The sequence below is a fragment of the Papio anubis genome, chromosome 20 (genome assembly GCF_008728515.1).
Source record: "Papio anubis isolate 15944 chromosome 20, Panubis1.0, whole genome shotgun sequence".
Lineage (NCBI taxonomy): Eukaryota > Metazoa > Chordata > Mammalia > Primates > Cercopithecidae > Papio > Papio anubis.
In genome coordinates this window covers 7,689,628-7,699,052 of record NC_044995.1, presented here as the reverse complement: position 1 = coordinate 7,699,052, position 9,425 = coordinate 7,689,628, and the positions used below count along the sequence as shown (strand labels likewise).

General features: G+C 42.3%; 1 pseudogene; it reads left to right on the top strand.

Annotated features, from left to right (window-relative positions):
- Nucleotides 1–112: 112 nt before the first annotated feature.
- On the top strand, nucleotides 113–9,184 carry LOC101014397 (annotated as a pseudogene).
- Nucleotides 9,185–9,425: the final 241 nt, after the last annotated feature.

Sequence of the window (9,425 nt, the reverse complement as noted above, 5' to 3'; positions counted from 1 at the left end):
GTCATTGTGTTACAGGGAGGGGGTGTGTTGATTCTGAGCAATCAACAGCATATTTTTAACATTCAAGATTGACTTCTAAAGACTTGGTACGTGAGGAAGCAACCCTGAGGAAGAAACCCGGAAGAGGAAGAGGAAAGCAAAGGAGTCAGGGATGGCTCTTCCTCAGGTGAGATGATATTCTCGGTGGATTGTTCTGTCTCCTTCCTTTTTGAAACGCTGGGCCTTGGAGTTGGGAATCTTCTCTGAGTCTGAAGCGTCCTGCCTGACAGGTTTGCTCACACTCACCCATGCCTTCCCTCAGTCCCTCTCATCTCACTTAGATTCCATCTCTTGTGACCCAGTGATGTGAACTTGGGAAGAGGTGGCACTGGGCATGGGCCTGGGAAGGGCTCACACCCAGACATGGATGGAGACGGGGTGAGGGTCCTATGGTGTGAGTGCTGTTGGGCAGCAGGGATTGTTCAGGGACCACATCGGGATGCACTGTCAGCCCTCTGTGGACCAGGAGTAGAGCAGCTGCCAATGGAAGTCACGTGTTCATGTGCACAGAGTACATTGTAAATTCTAGAAAAGGTGACCAATAATGGGAAATCTTTTCTCCCTGATTTTATACTACATTTTTAGGTAATTGAGTGAGTTACTGTGTTTATGACTCCAAAAATCTTACTAATTAGAATGGAAAGTTCATACACAGAAATAAATGATACAAGATGTTTTATTCCATCATTATTTTAAGCATATGAAGTCAACCTAAATAATAGCAGGAGATTCATTATTCTTAGCACATTAGGCTCATGGAGACTGTGGTGTTACTGTGGAGAGGCTTGTGTAACAGGTGTCTTTGGTAAAAATGGTTATAATTTTTCTCAAGTATGAGAGCAATACTTCTTTTTTATCCTAGAGGATGGAGCCATATTCCCATTCCACTTATAGTTATTATTATAATATTATTAGAATATTATTATATTTTAAATATACGAAATCCTTCTCTGTCACCCAGGCTGGAGTGCAGTGTCATGATCTTAGCTCACGACAACCTCCAACTCACAGGTTCAAGAGATTCTCCTGCCTCAGCCTCCAGAGTAGCTGGGATTAGAGGCACGCACCACCACGCCCAGCTAATGTTGTTGTGTGTTTAGTAGTGACGGAGTCTCACCATGTTGCCCAGGTTTGTCTTGAACTTCTGACCTCAGATGATCTGCCCACCTAAGCCTCAAGGAGTGCTGGGTTTATAGGCATGAGCCAAAGTGCCCAGCCCCACCAACTACACACACACACACACACACACAAAATTTATTTTTTCTTGAGACGGAGTCTTGCTCTATTGCCCAGGCTGGAGTGCTGTGATGTGATCTTGGCTAACTGCAACCTTTGCCTCCTGGGTTCAAGTGATTTTCCTACCTCAGCCTCCCGAGTAGCTGGGATTACAGGAATGCACCACCACACACGGCTAATTTTTTTATTTTTAGTAGAGAAGAGGTTTCTCCATGTTGGCCAAGCTGGTCTCGAACTCCTGACCTCAGGTGATCCACCTGCCTTGGCCTCCCAAAATGCTGGGATTACAGGCATGATCTACCACACCCGGCCTTAAATATATCATCACATGATATATATATGTTTTGTGGTAAAACTGAAAGCGAAGCTGCAGCTTAGACCCTTGGCCATAAAGCATCTTCTTTCCCTGTTACATCCTCCATTCTTTTTCTAATTTCACTGGGGAGCCGCTACTGCCAGTTCTGTGCCATGTGTCAGAGCAAGTTTCTGCATTGTTATGAGACTTTAGAAAAAAATTCTGCAGTAAATTAAAAAAAAATTTTTTTTTATATTTATGTTTTTACTTTAGGTTTGCAGCTACATGGCTACATGTGAAGGTTTGTTACATAGGTAAACTAGTGTCATCGGGGTTTGTTTTACAGATTATTTCATCACTCTGATATTAAGCCCCATACCCAATAGTTATTTTTTATTTATGTATCTTTTGGAGACTGAGTTTTGCTCTTGTTGCCCAGGCTGGAGTATAATGGCATGATCTCAGCTCACTGCAACCTCCACCTCCTGGGTTCAAGCTATTCTTCTGCCTCAGCTTCCCAAGTAGCTGAAGTTACAGGTGCCTGCCACCATACCTGGCTAATTTTTGTATTTTTAGTAGAGACAGGGTTTCACCATGTTGGCCAGGCTGGTCTTGAACTCCTGACTTCTGGTTATCTACCCGCCTCGGCCTCCCAAAGTGCTGGGATTACAGGCGTGAGTCACTGCACCTAACCTCCAGTAGTTATTTTTTCAGCTTCTGTTTTTCCTCCCACCCTCCACCCTAAAGTAGACCCCAGTGTCTGTTGTTTTCTTCTTTGTGTTCCAGTAAATATTTTAGTTTAATATTTGATCCTACTGGTTGTGAAAATTTACATGTTGTCATGTTAGTAAACACGGCTAGCTTGCTCTTTGGTATCTGCATTGGAAATTGGCTGAATGACATGTGGGTCCTTTGTGGTTTTTCCCCATATAAGGAGTGCCATAGTGGTTACCTCCGTGCACACCTGCGTTACTACAAATATCTGACGATTCCTGTAGGTCAGGCAGGTGAAAGGGTGATTGCTTCTTTTAGGAAGGGGCATTCCCTGTTTTCTTAGATCTGACAAGATTCCCCCCTGACCCCAACTGCCAGTGTATCCTCTTTCACCAAGGTGAGATTCCTCTTCAGTTAAAACTTGGTACTTTTTATGTTTTTAAAACCTTTCTATATATACACACCTACACACACAAGTATACACAAACACGTATACATACATATACATGCACACAAATGTATATATTTTGAACATCTTTTATATTTTAAAAATCTAGGGGAAGTGACAATGCTTTGTATTCTCTGTCACCCAGGTGAGAGTTTAATGGTATAGTCTCGGCTTTCTGCAACTTCTGCTTCCCGAATTCAAGTGATTCTCCTGCTTCAGCCTCCTGAGTAGCTGGGACTACAGGCACGTGCCACCACACCTGGCTAATTTTTGGTTTTTGTGGTAGAGACAAAGTTTCACTATGTTGGCCAGGCTGGTCTCGAACTCCTGACCTTGTGATCTGCCCACCTCGGCCTCCTACAGTGCTGGGATTACAGGCATGAGCCCCCACACGTGGCAACATCTAGTTTTTTTGTGAATTTGTGTAGATTTTATTATTTTGTGGACATATATATGTGTAATGAATTTCCGTGCTTTGAGTAATTTAGTTTTCATGTATTTTATTTTACTTTGACACTGGGTCTCACTGTGTTGCCCAGGCTGGAGCACAGTGGCGCGATGTTAGCTCACTGCAACTTCCACCCTCGGGCTCAAGCCATTCTACTACATTAGGCTCCCAAGTAGCTGGAACCACAGGTGCCTGCCACCATGCCCGGCTAATTTTCTTTTTTTTGAGATGGAGTCTCTGTTGCCCAGGCTGGAGTGCAGTGGCGTGATTTTGGATCAGTGAAACCTCTGCCTCCCAGGATCAAGCAATTCTCCTGCCTCAGTCTCCCGGGTAGCTAGGATAACAGGCTTGTGCCACTGTGCCTGGCTGAATTTTAGCTTCTGATCTTTCACTGTGGATGTTGTCATCTCTAAAGACATCACTCATACTCTGTGTCATCTACATACTGAATGTCATTTGGTGTGTCAATAAAAGCTTCTGGGCTGCGCGATGTGGGTCATGCCTGTAATCCTACTGCTTTGAGAGGCTGAGTCAGGCAGATCACGAAGTCAGCAGTTTGAGACCAAGTTGCCAGTATGGTGAAACCTCGTTTCTCTAAAAAGCACAGAAATTAGTTGGGTGTGGTGACATGTGCCTGTAATCTCACATACTCAGGAGGCTAAGGCAGGAGAATTGCTTTAACCTGAAAGGTGGAGTTTGCAGTGAGCTGAGATTGGGCCATTGCACTCCAGCCTTGGTGACAGAGTGATATTCCATCTCACACACACACACATACAAAAAATGTTTCTAACATTTCTGTAACAGGAAGCCTCCGTTGATTTTTTTTTTGAGATACAGTTTCACTCCTGTTACCCAGGCTGCAGTGCAATGGCATGATCTCGGCTCACTGCAACCTCTGCCTCCCAGCTGCAAGCGGTTCTCCTGCCTCAGTCACGCGAGTAGCTGGGATTACTGGCATGTGCCACCACGCTTCTGGCTAATTTTTTGGTTGTTGTTGTTTGTTTTTTTTTTTTTTTTTTTTTTTGAGATCGAGTCTCTTCATTTCTGTCGCCTAGGTTGGAGTGCAGTGGTCGATCTCAGCTCACTGAAAGCTCCGGGCCCCGGTTCACGCTTCTTATTCTTCCCGCTCAGCCTCCCAGAAGTTGGGACTACAGGCGCTCACACCTCGGCCTCGCTAGTTTTTGTATTTAATAGAGACGGGGTTTCACCTGTTAGCCAGGATGGCCCCGATTCTCCTGACTCGGGTGGATCCTACTGCCTCGCCTCCCAAGTGCTGGGATTACAGGCTTGAGCCATCAAGGCCTGGCCTGTTGTTTGTTTTTTTAGTAGAGATGGACTTTCTCCAATTTGTCAGGCGGGTCTTGAACCACCGACCTCAGGTGATCTGCCCACCTTGGCTTCCCAAAGTGCTGGGATTACAGGCATGAGCCACCGTCCCCAGTCTCCACATTGATTTTTTTTTGTTTGTTTGTATTTCTAGTATTATACACAAACATTAGAAATTCATACCGAGAGGGTATCATGAACTCTCAAAAGGTATAATAAGGCTGGGTGCAGTGGCTCATGCCTGTAATCCCAGCACTTTGAGATGCTGAGACAGATGGATCATGAGGTGAGGCATTTGAGACAAGCCTGACCAACATGGTGAAACCCTATCTTTACTAATAATATGAAAATTACCCGGCTGGTGCGCCTGCTGCACCGCCGCCCGCATGCCGGAGAACACCGGAACCGGCGGATACGACGCAGAATGCCACAGTACTCCAGCCTGGCGACAGAGCCAGACTCATCTCAAAACAAAACAAGAAATCAGGGGCAGCCGGAGCGCTGTGGGAGCTCGTTGCATTCAGCAGCCGAGATGGCGATCACGAGTCGAGATCGAGACCATCCTGATAACACGTGAAACCCCGCCCTCATTAGAAATAAATGGGCTTGGGGTGCTGGAAGTAGGGAGGAGTGCCAGTCCTGCTGGGAGGCTGAGGCCGAGAATATGTGAACTCCGCGGAAGCAGTGATCGGCCACGCACTTCCAGCCTGGGCTAAGGTGAGCCGAGACTGCCTCAAAAAAGAAAAAGAAACAAAAAGGAAAAGTATAACAAAACACACTGGTAAGACAAAATGTGGTGGAAAATCCCTCACTCGGATTTGTCAGAACATTCTCTGCAATTAAATCCATGCTTTCACATCTCCTCATTTTTTCTAACGATAAGAACTCCTCTCATCACCATTTGGTTAAAATGTGTTTTCATTTCAGGGTCTGTTGACATTCAGGGATGTGGCCATAGAATTCTCTCAGGAGGAGTGGAAATGCCTGGACCCTACTCAGAGGACTCTATACAGAGACGTGATGCTGGAGAATTATAGGAACCTGGTCTCCCTGGGTGAGGATAACTTCCCTCCAGAAGTGGGGATGCGCCTTTGCATATGTTTGTATTTTCTCATTTTTTCTTTTTGATAGAGTGTCTTGCTCTGTCACCCAGGGTGACATTAGCCTGTTGTTGATTATTTACCAATATAGTGTATTGTGTGGCCCTTTAGCATTTGTATACAGTAGATATGCTATAAATATGAAGAATATATATTTTTCTCTTTCTTGATGTGACAGTGATATGTTTTTTGCAAACTGTTTCACACTTTAGGGTCACAGTGGAAAAATACTCCTTTTAAACTTGTTTGTGCCCTGTCAGTGTTTCGTCATGATATTGGGAATAGGCTTCAGTTAAAAACAATTTGAAGTACATGTAATTGCCCTTTATTTATTAAAGAATCTTACCCTTTTGTGTTCCTAAACTTTGAAGATCATGTTTGGGAAGTTTAAAATGATTATTGTTTTTAGTGTCGTATTTATACAGTTCAGTATTATTTACCATCTATACTTAATTGGAAACCTATTGGTGTTTACATTTTGTAGATATCCATTCCAGATGCATGATGAAGGAGTTTTCATCAATAGCAAAAGACAATACAGAAGTGAATCACACAGGGACAATGCAAAGACATAAAATTCATCCCATTGGAGATTTTTGCTTCCAGGAAATTGAGAAAGATATTCATAACTTTGAGTTTCAGTGGCAAGAAGATGAAAGAAATAGCCATGAAACACCCATGACAAAAATAAAATGGTTGACTGGTAGTACAGACCGATATAATCGAAGGCATGCTGGAAAGAAGCCTATTAAAAATCAGCTTGAATTAAGCTTTCATTCACATCTGCCTGAACTACACACATTTCAGAGCAAAGGAGAAATTAGCAATCAAGTTGAGAAGTCTATCAATGATGCTTCCTCAGTTTCTTTTTTTTTTTTTTTTTTTTTTTGAGACGGAGTTTCACTCTATCGCCCAGGCTGGAGTGCAGTGGCCAGATCTCAGCTCACTACAAGCTCTGCCTCCCGGGTTCACGCCATTCTCCTGCCTCTGCCTCCCAAGTAGCTGGGACTACAGGCGCCCGCCACCTTGCCCGGCTAGTTTTTTTTTTTGTACTTTTTAGTAGAGACGGGGTTTCACCATATTAACCAGGATGGTCTCGATCTCCTGACCTCGTGATCCGCCCGTCTCGGCCTCCCAAAGTGCTGGGATTACAGGCTTGAGCCACCGTGCCCGGCCGCTTCCTCAGTTTCAACATCCCAAATAATTTCTTGTAGGCCCAAAACCCATATTTCTAACAACTATGGAAATAATTTCCTCCATTCATCATTACTCACACAAAAACAGGAAGTACACATAAGAGAAAAATCTTTCCAATGTAATGAGAGTGACAAAGCCTTTACTTATAGATCACTCTTAAGGAAACATCAGATAATCCATTTAGGAGACAGACAATATAAATGTGATGTATGTGGCAAGGTCTTTAATTGGAAGCAAAACCTTGCATGTCATCGTAGATTTCACACTGGTGAGAAACCTTACAAGTGTAATGAGTGTGGCAAAACCTTCAGTCAGATGTCATCCCTTGTATACCATCGTAGACTTCATACTGGAGAGAAACCTTACAAATGTGAAGAATGTGATGAAGCTTTCAGTTTCAAATCAAACCTTGAAACACACAGAAGAATTCATACTGGAGAGAAATCTTACAGGTGTAATGAATGTGGCAAGACCTTCAGTCACAAGTCATCCCTTACATGCCATTGTAGACTTCATACTGGAGCGAATCCTTACAAGTGTAATGAGTGTGGCAAGACCTTCATTCAGACGTCATCCCTTGTATACCATCATAGAGTTCATACTGGAGAGAAACCTTACAAATGTGAAGAATGTGATGAAGCTTTCAGTTTCAAAGCAAACCTTGAAAGACATAGGAGAATTCATACTGGAGAAAAACCTTATAAGTGTAATGATTGTGGCAAGACATTCAGTCAGATGTCATCCCTTGTATACCATTATGGACTTCATACTGGAGAGAAACCTTACAAATGTGAAGAATGTGATAAAACTTTTCGTTTCAAATCAAACATTGAAAATCACAGGATAATTCATACTGGAGAGAAACCTTACAAGTGTAATGAATGTGGCAAGGTTTTTAATCGAAAACCACACCTTGCACGTCATCATAGAATTCATACTGGAGAGAAGCCTTTCAAGTGTAATGAGTGTGGCAAGACCTTCAGTCAAAATTCAGTCCTTGTAATTCATAAGGCAATTCATACTGGAGAGAAATCTTACAAGTGTAAGGAATGTGGCAAGTCCTTCAGTCAGAAGTCATCCATCACAAGCCATCATAGACTTCATACTGGAAAGAAACCTTACAGATGTGAAGAATGTGACAAAGTTTTCAGTCACAAATCAAGCCTTGAAAAGCATAGGAGAATTCATACTGGAGAGAAACCATACAAATGTAAGGTTTGTGACAAAGCTTTCGGGCGTGATTCACACCTGGCATGACATACTAGAATTCACACTGGAGAGAAACCTTACAAGTGTAATGAATGTAGTAAAGTTTTTAGTCAAAAAGCAAAGCTTGCATGGCATCATTGAATTCATACTGGAGAGAAACCTTACAAATGTGAAGAATGTGACAAAGTTTACAGTCACAATCAAGCCTCGAAAGACAGAATTCATACTGGAGAGAAATCATACAAATGTAAGAGTTTGTGACAAGGCTTTCAGGAGTGATTCACACCTGGCAGAACATACTAGGATTCACACTGGAGAGAAAACTTAAAAGTGTAATGAGTGTGACAGAGCCTTTAATGGGCAGTCAACACTTATTCACCATTAAGCAATCCATGGTATAGGGAAACTTTACTAATGTAATGATTGTCACAAAGTCTTCAGTAACGCTACAACCATTGCAAATCATTGGAGAATCCATAATGAAGTGAGATGTTACAAGTGTGACAAATGTGGGAAAATTTTCAGACATCGTTCATACCTTGAGAGAAACCTTACAAATGTCATGATTGTGGCAAGGTCTTCAGTCAAGCTTCATCGTATGCAAAACATAGGAGAATTCATACAGGAAAGAAACCTCACAAGTGTGATGATTGTGGCAAAGCCTTTCCTTCACGTTCACAGCTCATTACACATCAGAGAATCTATACTGGAAAGAAAGCTTACAAATACTGTAAGTGTAAAATATCTTCACTCTGAGGTCACTCCTTGAAGAACATCAGAAAATTCATTCTTGAGATAATCGTTGCAAATGCCATGAGTATAGCAAACCATCACACGTTAATTGATATTAGAGTCAATTCAGCGTTGACTTCAGTTTGAGTTGACTTAACTTTGAGTTCAAGCATTAATTGATATTAAAGTGTTTATGTTAAGAAGATTGGACTGGGCAGGGTGGCTCACGCCTGTAATCCCAGCACTTCGGGAGGCCAAGGCAGATAGATCACTTGAGGTCAGGAGTTTGAGAGCAGCCGGACTAGCAGACGTGAGTCATTTTTTCCAGCCTGTTTTTTGTTTAACGAAAACTGATAGGGATTTGTATGGGTATTGTGTTGAATCTGAATCACACTGGTTTGTATAATTATTAAACAATATTAATACTTCTAATCCATCAATATGGGTCGTATCTCTAGTTTTTTTGATCAATGTTTGTAGATTTTAATGTAAAAGCTTCTTACCTCCTTAATTAAGCTTATTCGTAATTATTTCTTTAAGTTCCATAGCAAATGAAAGTGTGTTCTTAATTTTCTGTATGCCCTATGTAAATGAAGTGGATGAAGGAAAGATACGAGGTCATTTACTCAGCGTGGGCCATATGGAGAGGATATTTTCTGTCTTGAATGAAGTGTGAATCAG